Below are 21,455 nucleotides of genomic sequence, written 5' to 3'. Positions count from 1 at the left end.
GCAGGGTCATTATCATGGAATGTCCCACAAGGGCTTGTCCAAGTGGTTTTAGGACTGTGAGGAAATTGATTGCAGTTTGGAATCGTTTGAACCCCTGTACCATTTAACTGGTGTTGGCCAATAGTAGGTATATCCCAAGAATCCAATCCTGCAGCCAGCTGACAGAAGTCAGGAGTGAGTGATGGCCACCAGGAATAGGGAGCATGGTTTGCAGTAACCTTCCAGACCTCCTCCCCTGTTACTGTGAAAATTCGCCAGGTAAGCTTTTTAATAGCATGGGGGCTTTCCTTGGAGATGCAGGAGAGGGGAAGGGGAAAGAGTAGTAAGCAAACGATGAAGCAGGGGTTGGTTTTCCAAGGCTCGTGACGAACAGGTCCTGCCATTGAGATGTCCGTGGTTCCCTTTATTTTCCAAGCTGGAGGCATTTCTGAAAGAAAAAGAGAGAATTTTTGTCTCAGGGTTGTGTCCTGGACATAACAGTTATTTTTTCCTTAGTCTAGGGAGGCAATCTGTGTAGAGTAAGGCTTAATCAGTCTTTCTGGTAGCCAACGAGCCCCATTTTCCTTGGAGTCATAAATACATGCAGACCCCTTTCCCCAGATTATAACTGGATCAGGACCACTCCATATTCCAGTAATTGGATCTTTCCAAAGGGCCTGCGCATATCCTTGTTTGGTTTCTGGGTGCCAGTGTCGCTCAGCCGCAGATTTTCCAAAAGCGTCCAATGTCAGAAAATTTAATACGAATAGGGCGTGAGAAAGCAGAGCTTTGTGGTTTCCTTTAAGGGGAAATAGTGTCTCTTGTGAGCTAAGTTTATTAAGAGTATTTTTTAAAGTTTGGTGAGCTCTCTCCACGATACCTTGGCCTTGAGGGTTATAGGACATTCCAGTGATGTGTTTAATTCCTAATTGTAAACAAAATTGTCTGAATTTGCTACTAGTATATCCTGGACCATTATCAGTTTTTATACATTTCGGCTGACCTAGCACTGTGAAGACATGTAACATATGATTGATAACATCTTTGGTGGCTTCTCCACTATGAGCAGAGGCACAAATAAATCCACTGAAGGTATCTACAGTAACATGTATAAACTTTAATTTGCCAAAAGAAGGAACATGGGTGACATCCATCTGCCATAGTTGTCCAGGAATAAGCCCTCTGGGGTTTACTCCATAATGAGGTTCAGGTAAGAGCATCAGGCAATTTTTGCAGATTTTTACAATTTCCCTAGCCTGTTCTCTAGTAATTGAGAACCTCAGTCTCAAAGTTTGAGCATTGAGGTGATGAAGGCGGTGCGCCTCACGAGCAGCTGCTACCTGATCATGTTCCAAGTGAGAAATCAAGATAGAACGTGTAGCAGAATCTGCAAGTTCATTTCCCTGAGCTAGGGGTCCAGGTAGGCCTGTGTGGGCATGAATATGGCCAACATAAAAGGGTAGCGACCTTTGTCGGATTAATTTTTGTAATTCAGAAAACATTTGGAAGGTGGGAGTAATGGGTTGGATTATTGGGACCATTTCTAAAGCCTGTAAAGCCCCTACCACATATCTACTGTCTGAATACAAATTAAAGGAACAACCTTCAAAATTTTTAAAGACAGCAAGGGCAGCATATAGCTCCACCAGCTGAGCTGACTTAAAAGGGGTTGTCATAACCTTCTTTTGGCCATTGAGGACATAAGCAGCTTTACCATTGCTTGACCCATCTATGAAAAGCACAGGGGAGTCCGGGATGGGCTCCATTCGGGTATTTTTAAGAAAAACAAAAGAAGTAAGGGAGAAGAATTGTAGGAGTTTATTACTGGGCATTTGTGTATCAAGTTTCCCTTCATAGGTGCAGACAAGAATGGCCCAGTCAGGACTACGGGTGCATAACCATTCAAGTTGCTCTTTATCATATGGCATAACAATAATATCAGGGTCATGTCCAAAGTATCGAGTGGAGGCTTTTATTCCTAACATTATTGATTGGCAAACCAGGGAAGGATAAGTAGGAAGGATTTTTCTTTTAGTAACAGGAAGATGTATCCACAGTAAAGGTACGGACTCTTGCCAAAGCAGGCCTGTAGGGGCAAAATCTGTAGAAAAAATGATCAAATACAATGGGAGAGTTGGGTCAAAATAACCCGTGTGTTGTTGAGTGATGGCTGTTTCAACCTTTTGTAACACCCTCTCTGCCTCCACAGTAAGGTATCTAGGGGATTGAGGGTCGGAGTCTCCCTTGAGGATATCCTCAAGGGGGCGTAACTCTCCCTTGGTTATTTTTAAATAGGGTCGCAGCCAATTGATATCCCCTAAAAGCTTTTGAAAATCATTGAGACAACGAAGTGTATCTTTTCTAATCTGGATTTTTTGTGTATAGAGGAGGTCCGGGTGTAACTCGAACCCTAAAAACAGGAAGGGGTATTGGGTTTGTATCTTCTCTGGAGCTATATGAAATCCTCGGTCCTGAAGTGTGATAATTATCTTTTGAGCTACATTTTGTGTTTTTTCTTCAGATTTTCCTGCTATTAGCAAATCATCCATATAATGTATAATATAAACTTCAGGGTACTGGACCCTCACTGGATCTATAGACTGAGCTACATACTTTTGACATAACGTAGGGGAATTGGCCATTCCTTGGGGCAATACTCTCCATTGAAATCGAGGGTTAGGCCCAACATGATTCACAACAGGTATAGAAAAGGCAAAGCGTTTGCAATCCAGAGGATGCAGGGGAATAGAGAAAAAACAATCTTTAATATCTATGACTATCTTAAAATATTTTTTGGGAATGGCCACAGGAGATGGCAACCCAGGCTGTAACGCTCCCATGGGGACCATGGTTTTGTTTACTTCCCTGAGATCCTGCAATAGCCTCCATTTTCCTGTCTTCTTCTTTATCACAAAAATGGGAGTATTCCATGGAGATGTGGAAGGTTCAAGATGCCCTTGTTTTAACTGTTCCTGCACCAACTGAAGGGCAGCCTGTACCTTTTCTTGAGGCATTGACCACTGATCTATCCAAACCGGATCATCTGACTTCCAAGTTATTTTATCGGCTTGGCGTGCAGGAGGAACAGTGGTCCTTAGGAAAAAAGGTCTGTCCCCAATCCCCTTTTATCCAGCTTAGGGGTGAGCATGATGGGCTGAGTTCGTCCTTGTTCAAACTTCCCCAACCCTTTGCCAGGCAGAAAGCCTGTCTTTAGCATCATTTGGGTCACTTTATCATTGGGACTCATCATAATAACCCCCATTTGTGTCAAAATGTCTCTTCCCCACAGGTTGGTTGGCAACCCCTCAACTATAAAGGGCCTTATTGTTCCAGTATTTCCCTCAGGGTCTTTCCAATTTAAAAATTTAGAGCTTTGTAATGTATTTTGGATTTGGCCTATTCCCTTTAAATGTGTGGCAGTGGGTTCCAGTGGCCATGAATCAGGCCAGTATTTTTTTGCTATAATGGTGGCATCAGCGCCTGTATCAAGAATCCCCGAAAATTGCTTCCCCTCCAAGGAGAGGTTGAGTATAGGCCCGCCCTCTGTTAATTGTTGTACCCAAAATATATCTGAAGATCCTGGTGTTGAGTGACCACGAGTTGGACCCTTATGGGGGAATCGTCCAACCATTGGGAGAGGAAGGGCCTGTGCGATGCGGTGGCCTGCGGGGATGGTGATAGGACCCGGAGAAGCCATGGCCAGGCATTTTATCTCTCCTTGATAATCAGCATCTACTATGGAGGGAACAATGGAGAGCCCTTGTAATGAGCTGGAGACTCGGCCTATAATTAGGAAGAACATACCAGGTGGGGGAGGGCCAAGGACCCCAGTTTCTATAATCACTGTGCCCTCTTCCGGAGTTACAACCCGGGTGGTGGGGGAACAGAGGTCCAGTCCTGCACTTCCTGGTGTGGCTCGGGATAGGCCTGAGGAAGCTGAGCCAAGGCTATCTGGGGCAGCGGGGTCCCCTGTTCCTGATTGTTGCGGAAGGGGTTGTTGGGGTTTACATGGGGTTGTAATGGATGGGTGGGGCCCCGAAATGGGGCCCGCATCCCGTTTCCCGATACCACAGACAATGGCTGGCCATTAATATCAGTCCTGGAATGGCAGTCTTTGACCCAATGTCGCCCCCTTTTGCATCGAGGGCAGAGCCCTGGGGGTAGATTGTTTAGATTATTATTAAAAGAGGATCCTTCACCTTGGGTGCCAGGGCACTCTCTGGCGAAATGTCCTGGGCGCCCGCATTTGAAACAGCTCTTGACTCCATAATTTGGCCCTCTGATGGGCGCCTGAAGCACGGCACCTATGGCCATATTAATGGATTTAGAGATCTTGTGATCAAAGGAGTCTACCTCATTACATAGCTTGATCATGCCATTGAGATCCATGGCCTTAGTTTTGCCTCTTAAGGCTGCTCTGCAGGCTGCATTGGCATTTTCTATGGCCAATTGTTTAACCATAATATTTTCTAACCCATCATCTCCCAGGATTCGTTCAGCCGCTTCTAGTAGCCTGGCAATGAACTGGGCGTAAGGTTCATTGTTGCCTTGGACTATCCTAGACAGGGAAGTAGTGGCTGTCCCTGGTGCAGGCACAGCCCGCCAGGCAGCCATCGCTGCCTGGGCTGTTTGCACCAGAAGCCCTGCTGGGAGTTTTTGTTGCTTTTCTTCTGTGGCATACTTGCCCCTTCCCGTAATTTTATCTGAAGACCATGAGGCCGTCTGGGAGCCTTTTTTATTTATGACAGCCTGTGTTTCAGCTCTATCTATAAATTCAGCCTTCCAGGTCAAAAATTGACTTCGAGTTAACACTGACTGTACCACTTTGTTCCATTCATGAGGCAACAAACTGCCCCCCTGAGCCAGCCCTTCAAGGACTGAAATTGTGAAGGGGGCGTTGATACCATAATTTTTCACTGCTGAATGCAAATCTTTTAAATGCCTGATTTTTAGTTTTCTATATATGACCTGGCCATTAGTACCACCCCCCTGTTCCTCCGCTAGGTCTTCCTCCTCCCCTTCGGAGGCTGAGGCGCCTTGCTCTGCACCCTCAGCGTCCTCACTATCATCCTGAGTGGTGTCAACTTGTCCCCCCGCATCCTGGGACTGAGTACCAGAGCGGGTCATTACCGGGAAGGAGAGAGAAACGGTGGGCAGTGTCTTTTTGATTTTTTCTACTTTTGGTTTGGCCTTCGACTGGGAGTCTGAGTGATGGGAATTACCGGAGGCGTTAGGAAGGGTGGTGTTGGCCTCTCCTGTAAGGTCAGCTTGTAACTCCTGTATCTGTTGGGCAAGATCCCTCAACTCTCTTTTCATAGAAAGAACATTTTTTAAATTGGTGATCTGGTTTAGAAAAGATTCCTTGGCCTCTAAGAGACCCTGCATTCCTGGTATAGGACAGCCCATTTGTCCCAGCACTGTTTCTCTATGAGTAGGGGCCTTCAGGGCGTTAGGAATAGGAGGGATATAGGGAGGCAGGGGGGGCCAACGAAGGCGCCTCTCACCAAATAGAACCTGGGACTGAGTAAAAGGAGAGGGGTCATATCTTTCTTTTTCATAGCGTGCTGCCTCCTCTCCCAAGCTTACTTCAGATGAAGGGTCAAGCCATTCATCACCTGACACATTTTTATAAATGACAGGGTAGATCTTTTTACAAGATTGAGCGGCAGTGGGTGGCTTTAGTAGGGGGGGTGTTAACTCATTAGGGATAGGCTCATAGATAAGAGAGGGGGCACGCGAGACCGGGGTGGCTGCAGGGTCGCCCGTGATCTCAATGTTCTTTTGAGCCTCTGTTAGAGGGGAAGCGGCCGTTTTTGTTTTACTTTCATTTTTTAACGGAGTGGCCGCCGCACCTCCAGACTCATTGTCGGGAGTCAGGCAGGGGGAGTCTGAGAGAAGATCCTCTGCAAGGGCTAATAAATGTGAAACATGCCCGTCTCCCTCTGCTTCCTTTAGAACATCTCTAATCACACCATAAAAACTAAAAAAGGCATCGGGGACATTTTCCCCGTCTCTGAGTAATTTGTTAATATCTTTCCCAACCTTGTTCCAAGTCAAAGGGTGAATTCCTGGTCCATCAATCACTAACCAGGGACACTTCTCCTCCACATATTGAAAGAACTTTACTAAATCCTTTTTTTTAACTCTTAATCCTCTCTCCCGAAGATTCCTTTTCATCTCCTTTAAAAAAATAGCCTCTTTAGATAAATTTTTTCCCATTGATCGATTGGACGACACTTACCTCAAGACTCTCCCGCGTTGCACGAGTGATGCGGTCCGGGCGTCTCTACCCTAATTCTCTCCGGGGCCCCTTCTGTTATCCGTCGTCCGGTAGGTCACCGTGCCTCGAGCCCCACGTTCGGGCACCACTTGACCCGTCCCGCGGGCCACGTTATTTGATGAGACCCGAGGAGGCACCTCCTGAAAGATCAATGGGGGTGAGAGAGAAAGGAGACCAGGCGCGTAAAGGAAGACAAAGTCAGTCTGAGTTGCGTCAAGGTCTCGTTTATTGCAAGGGGAATCAGGTTTATATATGCTAGGAGCTAGGAGAAGTAGATAGGGGTATGGAAAGTTACTAGGAGGAAGTTAGGGTAAGGTAGGGTTCAGGAAAAGGTCTCTTTGTTCCAGGGCCTGATCAACGGACCATACAGCAAACCATTATGTTTCAGGGAGTAGATCAAAAGGTACATACTCTGGTCTTGTTGAAAAATGGTTGCTATTGAAACTGTTAACGGAAGATTGGGTACACAGCTTTTTCCCATGAGAATCAGTTAGGCTACTTGGCTCCTGACAAAAACTGACCACAAATAAGGAATAAACAGATCTCCACAGTTATAAGAAAATTGAAATAATACCATAGACTATATCCTACCACTATGAATTAAAGCTGGATATCAACAATATCAACAGGAAATATACAAACTCATGGAAGCTGAACAACTCAGTACTGAATGAACAGTGGGTCAAGACAGAAACCAAGAATGAAAATGAAAACACAGCATATCCAAAGTATGAGACACAATGAAGGCATTTCTAAGAGGCAAGTTCAAATTACTGAATGCCTACATAAAAATACTGGAGTGATTTCTTATTAATAACTTAATTATACACTTGAAATCTCTAGAAAAACATTTAAAAATGGTATATAAAAAGGAAATAAGAGGGCTACAAATCATGGCTATAAAAATCAAGGATGAAATCAATGAGATAGAAACAAACAGCAACAGCATAAAGCAAATGAAGAATAAAATAAATGAAAGGTTGTTTCCGCAAAGAAATCAAGAAGATGGCAAAGCCTTAGCCAAATTAGTCAACAAAATGAGAGAGAATATCTAAATTAATGAAGCTAGATATGAAAGAGATGACTTTACAACAGATCCTGAGGAAACTGAGAGAAACATGAGGACATACTTGTGGGAGACACGCTGACTCCAGCTTGTGGCTTGATTCCATCTTGATTTAAGGTCAGATAGTTCAAGCTTGTCTTTGCTCCTCAAGCTGAATAACAGGATGTTTGAACAAAGGCGTGGTTACTGGATGTTTTGATAACAAGGAGATGTTTATGCTTGTTTGTTCCTTGAACCATGGTGAGAAAGAAGGTCTTTTGCCCCCTTGCTTTGGGTATAAAAAGGCTATGAGAAATAAATTTGGGGCTGCTGTAGTATTCACTGAGAGCCCTCCTGATTCTGTCTTCTGTCTCTTGTATTTTTCTCTCCTAATCCTCACTCCCCTACTCAGGTACTATTGGACAAGTTGACTGGTCCTGACATGTGGAGCCCAAACAAGGAATCTGAAAACTCGTGGTTTTGTGAAGGACACTCAGGTGAATGGAGAACTCAGAAATTATTAAAGTGTAAGTGCAGTGAGTAACTTGGGAATAAAATTGTAAATATAAGGCAGGAAAATAGTAGACATCTGTTTATACATTTGCTTCAAGATATTTTAAAAGCCAGAGGAGCTAAAAAGTAAGGAAGCAGTAAAATATAGAAAATTTTAGAGCTTGTAAAGCAAGAGTGCCCTTGGGTTCCCAAGCATGGGACCTTGGAAATAGACACATGGTGGAGAATTGGAATGAAAATCCAACAGCATTATGATGAGTATGGGCCTGAAGAGGTACCAGTGAATGCTTTTATTCTGTGGGAACTTATCAGGGACAATTTTGATTTGTGCCATGAACAGCAGAAGGCATTTCCCCATGAAACAGTTAAACAAAACATTCAATGCCAACAGAGGAGCCACTAGACACAGACTCCTTTACAAAATTGTTTGATGATGATCAGTTCAATCTTGGTGATGAAGCTGAGCTTAAGGAAGAAACCACTAAATAGCATAATCAGGAGTTTTCAACTGCTCTGCTTCTGACCATGAGTATTAAGAATACATATTTTGTCTCTGCAGGTCTCCTCTGCTTGGAAGAGCACTCCTCTTTCTACTGTAGGGGCTGGATTAGATCTACCCTACCGTCTGTTAGGGTAGAAAATTTGCCTATGATTACTATGGTCCAAAGTCCTCCAGGAACACGGCAAACCCTCACCCTTAGTCATGCATCTCCCCTGCAAGCTAGTGTTAGAGAAGCAGCTGGCAGAGGGAAGGATGTGCAAGGATTTCATATATTCCCAGGGATTGATAAAAGCCTTGCCTACCAAAGATTGGAAACTGATGGTCAAAGCTTGCCTGTCAGCAGAGGATTACCTGTTGTGGATTCAAGAGAGGGAAGCATTGGGCTAATAAATGTAAATCAAAGAAGGATACCAAGAGGAATACACTGTGTTATATAAATGATATATTGCTTACCCTTAAAAATGGAGGAGTTTTGCTTGCCATATCTATACCGCTTCAGCAGAGTCTTGATCATGCAACAATGTTATATGCCACAGGAAAGTACAAAGACAGCTGCCTGTTCAGTATTTGGGACATATATTGTATTCTAAAGAAATTAAACTTCAGAAAATGGAAATTAGGAAACATAGCTTGCAAACATTGAAAGGTTTTCAAAAATTATTTGGGATATTAAATGGCTATGGACCTATTTGAAGTTGTCTGTGGGCGATCTGGAGCCCCTCAGTGAGATTCTTTCAGGAAATAGTGATCCTAGTTTCCCTAGTTATCTTACAGATATTGCTAGACAAGTACTGGCTCAGGTGGAGCATGCCATTCAACATCAGCAAGTATGCTATGTTGACTATGCAAAACCATGGGGAATCTATGTGCTTCCTACATGACATACTCCAACAGCTGTGTTATTGTGAAATGGGCTGTTATTGTATTTGAATCTAGCTGTTTTACCTGCCTGATTGTTGAACTCTTGTTATGAAGCAGTAGCTTGTTTAACACAGAAAACCTGGATAGATTCTAAGTGATAATTTGGTAGAGAACCAAGTGTGATCAACATTCCTTTTACTAAACAGAAGCTGATTGTTTATTTTAATATAATGATTTTTGGGAAATTGCTTTTGCTCAGTTTTGGGGTCAAATTGGTCAACATTGTCCAGTTGATTGATTGTTTCAATTTACCCAAATGCATTCATTTATATTTCCTAAAGTTGTGATAAAAGATCCCGTAAAAGATGCTATGCTGGTTTTTACTGATGGTTACTTCAATGGAAGAGTTGCTTATGTCATTAATGGTAAAGGTTATGCAGTACAAACAGCTCCAGCTTTAGATCAGGTAGTAGAATTTTGAGCTGTGTCTATGGTTTTCCAATTTTTTTGTAAATAGCTCATTTAATTTGTATACTGATAGTCATTATATTTTTGAGCCCTTCAATTTATAGAGACTGTTTCCTGCATTGGGACTACTAATGGTCATGTTAGGATGTTATTTCAGCAAATTCAAAATGCTGTTTATTGAAGAAAGTGGTCATGCTTTGTGGTTCATATTACGGTCATTGCAATCATCTTGCCCATCTAGTTGATGATAATACATCAGCTGATAAATTAACAGAGATGGTCACCTCATCCTAGGTACAGTTAGCTCAACAGTCACATGCCCTTCATTATCAGAATAACAGAAGTTTAAGAAAACAATTTGGCCTTACCAGGGAAGTTGCTAATTAGATTGATAAACAATGTGATGTGTGTCCACAGTATTTGCCTGTGCCTTCCTTAGGGGTAATCCTTGAGTCCGTCTTCCCAAACATTTACGAAAAATGGATGTTACTCATGTTGCAGAATTTGGCAAATTAAAATATGTGAATCTTACAGTCAATACCTATTCAGGTTTTTTTTTTGATGGCTATTGGGCAAATTGGGGAAGCTGCCAAGCATAGGATAGCTCATTACTTAAAAGGTTGTTCATATATGGGGATTCCTAAAATTATAAAAACAGATAATGATTTGGGATATATTAGTAATGTTTTTCAGCAGTTTTGTTCCCAATGGAAAATTGAGCATAACACAGTCATTCCTTATAATCCTCAAGGACAAGATGTTGTTGAATGAGCCCATGGAAGTCTCAAGATCCATCTTCACAAAATAAAAAGGGGGACTTATATCCTCAGTCACTATATAATGCATTCAATTATTCCCTCTTTATTTGAAATATTTTGAAATTGAATGCCCATGAGCAATCTGCCACATATAGATTCTGGCATGATGGCACTCAAACAACTTCTGCTGAGGTGAAATGTAAGGACTTTTGCACTGGGTTATGAAAGGGATACAACCTTCTTTTGATATGGGGTCAAGGACATGTTTGTGTTATTTCACAGGAAGAAAATGAAGCTAGATGGCTGTCTCAGCATTTGGTGTGGTGTGCAGAAGAGAGGATTGCCAGTCCAGATGATACTGTGGTTGCTGATGCTTTCCCAGAGGTGTTGGAGTGAGATTTACTGAACCCAGGTTCCTGATCTCCCAATATTTCATCCTGTAGTCTGGAAAAGGAAGGAGATTATGGTCATGGTTAATGATTCTCAGCTTCTTGATAGACATGCTACACAATTTTCCCGACCTCTGTGAGTATTAGTTATTCTGGATCCAGCTGAGAAATGCCTACCTGTTTTTCCAAAATAAACCTGTGACTGTGTGTTTGGCCATTTATTCACACTTTATCTTGGGACAAGGAGGTCACTTTTGCCATTATAGTGTTTATCTTTTGTTGCCAAAAGGAAATAGAAGGCCTGAAAACAAGTGCCTCAGAGATTTTCCATCTGTGGGAAAGAGACTTGTTGGAGCAATCCAACACTATTATGAAAGCGATGAAGTGGTTGAGAAAAAATGCAATCTCTTTCTAAAAGGAAATGGGGATATATATATATATATATATATATATATATATATATATATATATATGTGATAGGATAAAAAGATAGACTATTGAACCTGTTTTTTTTTTTTAAGTGAAACCGAAATTTATTATGAGCCACAGTTGTCCTAGGGACCTCCATGCTATATATTATATCCTCCATGGTTCTGTGGGTTGTAGTCTGATTGTTCTTTACTTTATATATAGAATCCACTTATGAGTGAGTACATACCATGTTTGTACTTCTGGGTTTGGGTTACCTCACTCAGGATGATTTTTTCTAATTCTATTCATTTGCCTACAAATTTCATGCTGTCATTGTTTTTCTCTGCTGAGTAGTACTCCATTGTGTATATGTACTGCATTTTCTTAATCCATTCTTCAGTTAAGGGGCATCTAGGTTGTTTCCAGGTTCTGGCTATTACAAATAGTGCTGCTATGAACATAGTTGAGCATGTATCTTTGTGGTATGAATCAGCATTCCTTGGGTATATGCCCAAGAGTGTTATGGCTGGATCTTGAGGTAGTTCGACTCCTAATTTTCTGAGAAACAGCCATATTGATTTCCACAGTGGTTGTACAAGCTTGCATTCCCACCAACAGTGGAGGAGTGTTCCCTTTGCTCCACATCCTCTCCAACATAAACTGTCTTCAGTGTTTTTGAAATTAGCCATTCTGACAGGTGTAAGGTGGTATCTCAGAGTCATTTTGATTTGCATGTCTCTGATGATTAAGAATGTTGAGCATTTCTTTAAACGTCTTTCAGCCATTTCTGATTCTTGTTTAGTGAATTCTCTGTTTAGCTTTTTAGCCCATTTTTTTAATTGGATTGTTCAGTATTTTGATGTCTAGTTTCTTGAGTTCTTTATATGCTGTGGAGATCAATCCTCTGTCAGATGTGGGGTTGGTGAAGATCTTTTCCCATTCTGTTGGCTGTCTTTTTGTCATATTGACTGCGTCTTTTGCCCTGCCAAAGTTTCTCAGTTTCAAGAGGTCCCATTTATTAATTGTTGTGTTTGGTGTTTCTGTGCTGTTGGTATTATATGTAGGAAGTGGTCTCCGGTGCCAATGCGTTCAAGAATACTTCCTACTTTCTCTTCTATTAAGTTTAGTGTCACTGGATTTATGTTGAGGTCTTTGATCCACTTGGACTTGAGTTTTGTGCCTGGTGACAGATATGGATCTATTTGTAATCTTTTACATATTGACATCCAGGTATGCCAGCACCATTTGTTGAAGATATTTTCTTTTTTCCATTGTATAGTTTTGGCTTCTTTGTCAAAAATCAGGTGTTCATATGTGCATGGATTAATGTCAGGGTCTTCAGTTCGATTCCATTGGTCTGTATGTTAGTTTTTATACCAGTACCAAGCTGTTTTTGTTAAAATAGTTCTACAGTAGAGCTTGAGGTCAGGGATGGTGATGCCTCCAGAGGTTGCTTTATCATACAGGATTCTTTTAGTTATCCTGAGTCTTTTGTTTTTCCATATGAAGTTGAGTATTTTTCTTTCCAAGTCTGCGAAGAATTGTGTTGGGATTTTGATGGGGATTTCATTGAATCTGTAGATTGCTTTTGGTAAGATTGCCATTTTTACTATGTTAATCCTACCAATCCATGAGCATGGGAGATCCTTCCTTTTTCTGAGATCTTCAATTTCTTTCTTTAGAGATTTAAAGTTTTTATCAAAAAGGTCCTTCACTTGTTTAGTTAGTGTTATCCCCAGGTATTTTATATTATTTGTAGCTATTGTAAAGGGTGATGTTTCTCTGACTTCTTTCTCAGCCCTTTTATCATTTGTGTATAGGAGGGTTACTGACTTTTTTGAGTTGATCTTGTATCCTGCCACTTTACTGAAGGAGTTTATCAGCTTAGGAGTTCCCTGGTATAATTTTTGGGATCACTTATGTATACTATCATATCATCTGCAAACAGTGAAAGTTTGACTTCTTCCTTTCCAATTTGTATCCCTTTGACATCCTTTTGTTGTCTTATTGCTCTATCTAGAACTTCTAGTACTATATTGAATAAATATGGGGAGAATGGGCAGCCTTGTCTTGTTCCTGATTTTAGTGGTATCGCTTTGAGTTTCTCTCCATTTAATTTGATGTTGGCTGTTGGCTTGCTGTAAATTGCCTTTATTATGTTTAAGAATGTTCTGTTCTTTGTATTCCTGATCTCTCTAAGTTCTTTATCATGAAGTAGTGTTGGATTTTGTCAAAGGCTTTTTCAGCATCTAATGAGATGATCATGTGTTTTTTTTTCTTTCAGTTTGTTTATATGGTGTATTACATTGACAGATTTTTCTATGTTGAACCATCCTTGCATCCCTGGGATGAAACCTACTTGGTCATGATGGATAATTTTTTTGATGTATTCTTGGATTCGGTTTGCCAATATTTTGTTGAGTATTTTTGCATCAATGTTCACGAGGGAGATTGGTCTGTAATTCTCTTTCTTTGTTGCATCTTTGTGTGGTTTGGGTATCAGGGTAATTGTAGCCTCATAAAAAGAGTTTGGCAGTGTTGCTTCTGTTTCCTTTGTGTGGAAAAATTTTAAGTGTATTGGTATTAGTTCTTCTTTGAAATTCTGGTAGAATTCTGCACTAAAACCATCTGGTCCTGGGCTTTTTTTGGTTGGGAGACTTTTGATGACTGTTTCTATTTCTTCAGGGGTTATTGGTCTATTAAAATGGCTTATCTGGTCTTGATTTAATTTTGGTATGTGGTATCTATCAAGAAAATTGTCCATTTCTTTCAGATTTTCCATTTTTGTGGAGTACAGGTTTTTGAAGTATAATCTGATGATTCTCTGGATTTTTTCATTGTCTGTTGTTGTGTCTCCATTTTCGTTTATGATTTTGTTAATTTGGGTGCTCTCTCTTTGCCTTTTGGTTAATTTGGCTAGGGGGTTTGTCGATATTGTTGATTTTTTCAAAGAACCAACTCTTTATTTCATTGATTTTTTGTATTGTTTTCTTGTTTTCTATTTTGTTGATTTCAGCACTCAATTTGATTATTTCCTGGCATCTGTTTCTCCTGGGTGAGTTTGTTTCTTTTTGTTCTAGAGCTTTCAGTTGTGCTGTTAATTCATTGGTATGGGATTTCTCCATCTTCATGTGTGCACTTAGACCCATGAATTTTCCTCTTAGCACTGCTTTCATAGTGTCCCATAAGCTTGGGTATGTTGTACTTTCATTTTCATTGAATTCTAGGAAATCTTTAATTTTTTTCTTTATTTCTTCCTTGACCCATTGATGTTTCATGTGGGCATTATTCAGTTTCCATGAGATTGTAGGCTTTCTACAACTTTTGTTGCTGTTGAAGTCTAACTTTAAGGCATGGTGGTCTGATAAGATTCAGGAGGTTATTCCATTTTTCTGTATCTGTTGAGATTTATTTTGTGGCCAAGCATGTGGTCGATTTTTGAGAAGGTTCCATGGGGTGTTGAGAAGAAGTTATATTGTTTTTTGTTAGGATGGAATGTTCTGTAGATATCTATTAAGTCCATTTGAGTCATAACATCTGTTACGTCCTTTATTTTTTTGTTAAGTTTCAGTCTGGTAGATCTGTCTTTTGGTGAGAGTGGTGTGTTGAAATCTCCCACTACATATGTGTGGTTTGATGTGCGATTTAAGTTTCAATAATGTTTCTTTTATAAATGTGTGTGCCTTTGTATTTGGGGCATAAATGTTCAGAATCAAGACTTCATCTTGGTGGATTTTTCCTGTGATAAATATGTAATATCCATCCTGATCTCTTTCAATTGATTTTAGTTTGAAGTCTATTTTATTAGATATTAGGATAGCTACACCAGCTTGTTTCTTAGGTCCATTTGCTTGGAAAGGCTTTTCCCAGCCCTTTACTCTGAGGTAGTGTCTGTCTTTGAAGTTAAGGTGTATTTCTTATATGCAGCAGATAGATGGATCCTGTTTTCTTATCCATTCTGTTAGTCTGTGTCTTTTCATAGGTGAGTTGAAACCATTGATATTGATGGATATTAATGAGCAGTGATTGTTAATTCCTGTTATTTTTTGTGGTCCTGTTGTGTTGTCCTTCTTTGGTGTTTGTTGGTGTGGGATATTCTATTGCCTGAGTTTTCATGGGTGTGTTTAGTTTCTTTGGGTTGGATTTTCCTTCTAGTGCTTTCTGTAGGGCTGGGTTTGTGGACAGGTATTGATTAAATCTGGTTTTATCATGGAATATTTTGTTTACTCTGCCTATGGGGATTGAGAGTTTTGCTTGGTATAATAGTCTGGGTAGGCATCCATGGTCTCTTAGTGTCTGCATAACATTTGTCCAGGACCTTCTAGCTTTCATAGTCTCTGTTGAGAAGTCTGGTGCTATTCTGATGGGTTTGCCTTCATATGTTACTTGGTCTTTTTCCTTTGCGGCTCTTAATATTTTTTCTTCGTTCTGTATGTTTAGTGTTCTGATTATTATGTGGTGAGGGGACTTTTTTTTTGGATGCAGTCTATTTGGTGTTCTGTAAACTTCTTGTATCTTCATAGGCATTTCTTTCTTTAGGTGAGGAAAGTTTTCTTGTGTGATTTTGTTAAATATATTTTCTTTGCCTTTGAGTTGGCATTCTTCTCCTTCTTCTATTCCTATTATTCTTAGATTTGGCCTTTTCATGGTGTTCCAAATTTCCTAGACGTTTTGTGTTATGACTTTTTTGTCTTTAGTGTTTTCTTTGACTGATGAATCTATTTTCTCTATTGTGTCTTCAGTGTCAGAGATTCTTTGTTCCATCTCTTGTATTCAGTTGGTTATGCTTGTTTCTATAGTTTCTGTTCATTTAGCCAGGATTTCTATTTCCAGCATTCCCTCAGTTTGTGTTTTCTTTATTGTCTCAATTTCATTTTTCAGATCTTGGAATGTTTCTTTCATTGGTTTAATTAATTTTTCTTGGCTTTCTTTGATTTCTTCTAATTTTTTGTTTGTTTTTTCTTCCATTTCTTTAAGGGAATTTTTTTTTATTTCCTCATTAAGGGAGTTTTTTATTTCCACTTTAATGGAGTTTTTCATTTCCTCCTTAAGGGAATTTTTGTTTCCTCTTTAATGGAGATTTTCATTTCCTCTTTAAGGAAATTTTATTTCCTCTTTAAGGAAATTTTTTATTTCTTCTTTAAGAGCCTCGATCATCTTCTTAAAGTCATTTTTAGGATTGATTTCTTCTGTTTCTTCTGCCTTGGTGTGTTCAGGTCTTGCAGGTGTAGAATCACTAGGTTCTGATGTTGTCGTATAGGTCTTTGTGTTTTTGCCTGTATTTTTGCACTGGCGTCTACTCATCTCTTCCTCTGCTCGGTGCAGGCTGTGTCTGTGTCTGAAGGTGCCTCTCTTGTTCTAATTTTCAGTCTTGGTTCACTAGCAGTTCTTGGTCGAATTGGTACTGTTGGGCTCTGTTTCTTCAGGAGCAGCTTAGTCAAATCAGTGTTAGTGGGTTCTGTCTCTGGGAGCAATTGTTCCCAGTTGGTGTAGGGTGAGCTTATGGTTTCAGTGGTTGTAAGGTTCGTAGGGGTTTGGGTTTTTTTTGTTTTTTTTGGGGGGGATTGGTGGGGGAGCAGGGAAAAGCAGCTGTCTGGTTGATGGGACTCTGATGGGTAGGGCCTAGGGGTTAGAGACCTGATCTGTCCATCTGGAGATGGGAGCTTACCTGTTCTCAGTCGGTGAAGTGTATACTTAGGATTCTGGTGATCTGCTTCAGTGGCTGGGCGGTGCCTTCTTCTGTGTTCTCAGGTCACGTTTTGCTCATTTGTTAACTCCTCAGCTGATCTTTTTTTTCTTAGACTTCAAACTGTAGGATTCTGAATCCTTTCCTGGATGGATTTCAGCTGAGCAGGGTAGTCTCACCAACACCTCCAAGTTGTTAGGTTTCACAGGATCAGCAGCTGGGACCTGGCTTGGCCCCAGACAGAGTATACAGTTCTGTTCTGGTCTCGTCTCATGGAGACAGCTCCTTCCCCGGGTGTTGGAATTAAAGGCATCCCTGTTCCAAGCTCTTGATTAAGAGCTTGTTTTCACTAACTATTCAGTGGGTAATAGCTCAGTTTCTGGTCTTTATTACAGCTGCGTCTCGGCCGCCACCTGCCGCCTCTGCCTGCCTGCCTCTGAGGCCTGCCGCCTCTGCTTCCCTCAGAAATGAGTCTTTAATCCTAGGGAGTGATGGCAGAAAGTAGAAAGATATATAAGGCGTGTAGACCAGAAACTAGAAGCATTTGGCTGGTTAAGCTTTCAGGCTCACCCTCAAAAGCTTTCAAGCTACTCTCAAACAAGCTGTTTTTCAAAAATACTAAACTACAGTGATGTAATTCAGTTTCCTGCAACTTCAGTGTTAACATGTTGTGTATCTGCACATGGAATTCAAAGACATGTTTTATGTTGTTCCTCTCACGGGTGACATCTCTATGATGCAAATCTATTCTTAACATCTCAGTGAACCTCTTGATTTTAATTCCATTTAAGACTAAGTTGAAGGGGAAATGTTGGGATTTAGGTAACTTGGTGCAAGTAACCCATGACTCTCTCCCCAGTCAGAGTCCAGAAGTCAAAGACAATCAAAAGAGTACGAGTAAATGACCTCACTAGAATATCAAGTGATTTTGTAAATGACATAAAAACAAGATCTAATCAATCTACTGTAGGAAAACTCTAGCAAAAAAAAAAAAACCTTAAGGTTAACATTAGCCTTAGTATTATTCACTCCGAACACCTCCAGTCATATATATATATATATATATATATATATATATATATATATATATATATATATATATAAAATTTTTTATTTTGCTTAAAGAATTGTCTTCCTTTTTATCACAAAACACCTATCTAACATATATATTCAATCAGAGAATGTTGCAAAACATTCAGGGGTGCACTGTAGACTCTTTTCACGTTGCACCTAAACTTACATAATATCAATATAATTTGATGTATAGAAATCAATTATTTCAATTACACAATTAATAAGAACTTTCAGGCCAACACAGGGCAGTATGTATACATGGCCATGACAGTAGGGTTACTTATCAGTCTTCCTCCATTCCTAAGAAAATTATATGCACAGCTGTATGGAACTGATTTTGGGCCTCTGTGCATATGTGACAATTGTGTAGCTTGGTCTATTTCTGAGACTCCTGGCAATAGAAGTGTGGGTTGTCCCAGTGCTTTGTCTGGCTATTAATAACCTATTTCTCAGGGTAGACTGCCATGAGCAATGGATGCAGGGGAAAGTGTTTGGTCGTATGGTAACTTGATATACCATGATTTGCTTGTGCTCATGGGAGGCCTGCATCTTTTTGAGTGAATATGGAGGAATCATGGTTGGAGGCAGGATTCAGGGGAAGGGGGAAAGGGAGTGGCATGAGAGGAGGGAGGGAAGACTGTCATCATGATATAAAATTAATAAATTAATTAAGTAAAATAAATTAATAAATTCTTAGAAAGAAAAAAATGCACGCTCAGTTATCAATTAGCCATTCACTGTATCCTCTGACCAAGGGCAACGCTGGGCAAATTTCCCAAGTTTCATCCTGTGTTACTTCTTTATATCTATTAAGCTATTGCAGTTGACTTAAGCTGTTTTTTATTTTTGTTTTTGTTTTTTTTCCAGACAGGGTTTCTCTGTGTAACTTTGGGCCATTCCTGGAACTCGTTTTGGAGACCAGGCTGGCCTCAAACTCACAAAGATCTGCCTGCTTCTGCCTCTCAAGTGCTGGGATTAAAGGCATACACCACCACTGCCTGGCCGACTTAAGCTGTTTTTAATTATACTTTATTTGCGATTTTAACATCATTATGAATAAATGATTATGTATGTACCGATCTGGGATTTGGACCATTGTTTTTAGAATATATATTTATTATATTTTATTTTATGAAGATTTATTTATTTATTATGTATACAGTATTCTGTCTGCATGTGTCCTTGCGGGCCAGAAGAGGGCACCAGATCTCATAACAGGTGGTTGTAGGCCACTATGTGCTTGCTAGGAATTACTCAAGACCTCTAGAAGAGCAGTCAGTGTTCTTAACCATTGAGCCATCTCTCCAGCCCCTTGGTCCATTTCAAACAATACACACCTATCATGAGACAGTTTCCAGCTCTATTTTCCTCCATGTTTGGAGATACCTCAATTTTGCCTAGTAATAAATTATAAATTTGGAGTGTTTTACTACAAAAGTATACAATGCTAGATAAAAATGGTGTAACTGTATTAAAATAAGTCTGTGATGCTCTTTATTTCTATAACTAACCATGTTTTATTTGAGATATTTATATGTCCTGTTTTTCTCTATCTTTGTTGTCAGTTTAAATCCTATCTGATCACATTAATCAAGTACTAATATACAAAATTTTAATTGAGCAAAACTTCTCTCACTTTTCTTTACTAGTGTAATGTTAGCTATAGCAGTGATTTTTTTCCTTTTCCCCCTTTTATTTATTGAGATTTTTTTATTCATTTTACATACCAACCTCTGATTCCCCTGTCCTGCCTCTTCCCACCCCCAAGCACTCCTCCCCAACCTACACCTCATTCCCACTTCCTCCAAGTCAAGGTATCCCATGGAGAGTCAGCAGAGCCTGGTACACTCAGATGAGGCAGGTCCAAGCCCCTCCTCCCTGCACCAAGGCTGCACAAAGTGAAAAGTGTCTCATCACAGGCACTAGGCTACAAAATCAGCCCATGCACTAAGGAGGAGTCCCATTCCCACTCCCTAGGGGCCCCCTAAACAGTTCAAGCTGAACAACTGCCTCACTTATCCAGAAGGCCTAGTCCAGTAGCATGGGAGCTCCTCAGCTATTGGTCCACAGTTCATGTGTCTCCACTAGTTTGGCTAGTTGTCTCTATAATTTTTCCAATCATGGTCTGGATATTACTTGCTCATTGAATCCCTCCTCTCTCTCATTGATTGGACTCCTGGAGCTCTGCCTGGGACCCAGTCATGTATCTCTGCATCTGCTTCCATCAGTCATTGGATGGGAGTTTTATAATGACAGTTAGGGTATTCAGCCGTCTAATAACCAGAGTAGGTCAGGTCAGTCAACCCCTGGATCATTGACAGTACTCTGTGATAGAGTCATCTTTGTGTATTCCTGGGAATCTCCTTAGCACTCTGCTTTTTCCTACCCCCATGGTGTTTTTATTTATCATGGTATCTCTTTTCTTGTTCTCCCACTCTGTTCCCATTCCAGCTCAAACCTCCCACTTCCCTGGGCTCTCATTTCCTGGTCCCCTGCCCTCCATTATGCCCCCTCAACCTCAGTTTACTCATGGAGATCTCATCTACTTCTCCATTGCTGGGTGATCCTTGCATCTTTTCTAGGGTCCTCCTTACTAGCTAGCCTCCCTGGAGCTGTGGATTGCAGTCTGGTTATCCTTTGCTTTACATCTAGTATCTACTTATGAGTGAGTACATATTACATTTGTCCTTTTGAGTCTGGGTTACATAACCCAGGATAATATTTACTAGTTCCACCCATTTGCCTACAAACCTCATGATGTCATTGTTTTTCTCTGTAGCAGTGATTTTCAATTAATTGAGATTCATGGAAGAATTGAGTGATGCATACATAATAGATTCCTATACACTACTGTGTGTCTAAAATTATAAAGCAACTCTTTTAAATAAATCTTTATCCTAAGACCTAACAAGTTAAAGAAGCACAGTGAGAGACTAACTATGAATTGGAAGACTTGGTTTCACACAGTGCATGCAGCCTTTGCTTAACATTTTCAGGCACAGTTTCATCCTTAGCAAGCAGGATCTGAGAGCATGGTTGCAGGTGAGATGGCCATGGAGGGGATATTGTTTGCATAGACTGTTGTTGGAATCCAAGGAAATTCTTCTCTCCTCTACCATTTTCCGTTTCTTCACCATACTGGGTGCAGGCTAGGATCCACAGACTGCATCTGGCAGCACTTGGTTGCAGCCAACTTGTTAACTCCCCTGTGTAGAGGAGTTCCACAGACAATGGCTGCTTGAGACTGGAAAGGCTTCCTTGATGATTTTGGGTCCAAACAGCTCTTCTATCTTCACAGAGTAGAGAGGAGGTTCTTTGTTTCATTTTGTTGTGCCAGGACTTTTTAAAAATATTTTAAATTTAATCTTTCTGTTTTTTAAATGCATTTTTAATTTTATCTTTTATTTTTATTTCCTCACTGTGTCTCTCTGTTTCTCAATCTCTCTCTCTCTCTCTCTCTCTCTCTCTCTCTCTCTCTCTCTCTCTCTC

General features: G+C 40.4%; 1 pseudogene; it reads left to right on the top strand.

Annotated features, from left to right (window-relative positions):
* The first annotated feature begins 9,496 nt into the window (after positions 1-9,496).
* Positions 9,497-21,455, top strand: part of LOC131903803 (vomeronasal type-1 receptor 4-like) — a 59,541-nt pseudogene continuing 47,582 nt past the window's right edge.

This window comes from Peromyscus eremicus, chromosome 1, assembly GCF_949786415.1.
Source record: "Peromyscus eremicus chromosome 1, PerEre_H2_v1, whole genome shotgun sequence".
NCBI lineage: Eukaryota > Metazoa > Chordata > Mammalia > Rodentia > Cricetidae > Peromyscus > Peromyscus eremicus.
Note: the sequence above shows the minus strand (reverse complement) of the source record. Positions and strands in the feature narration are given on the sequence as shown.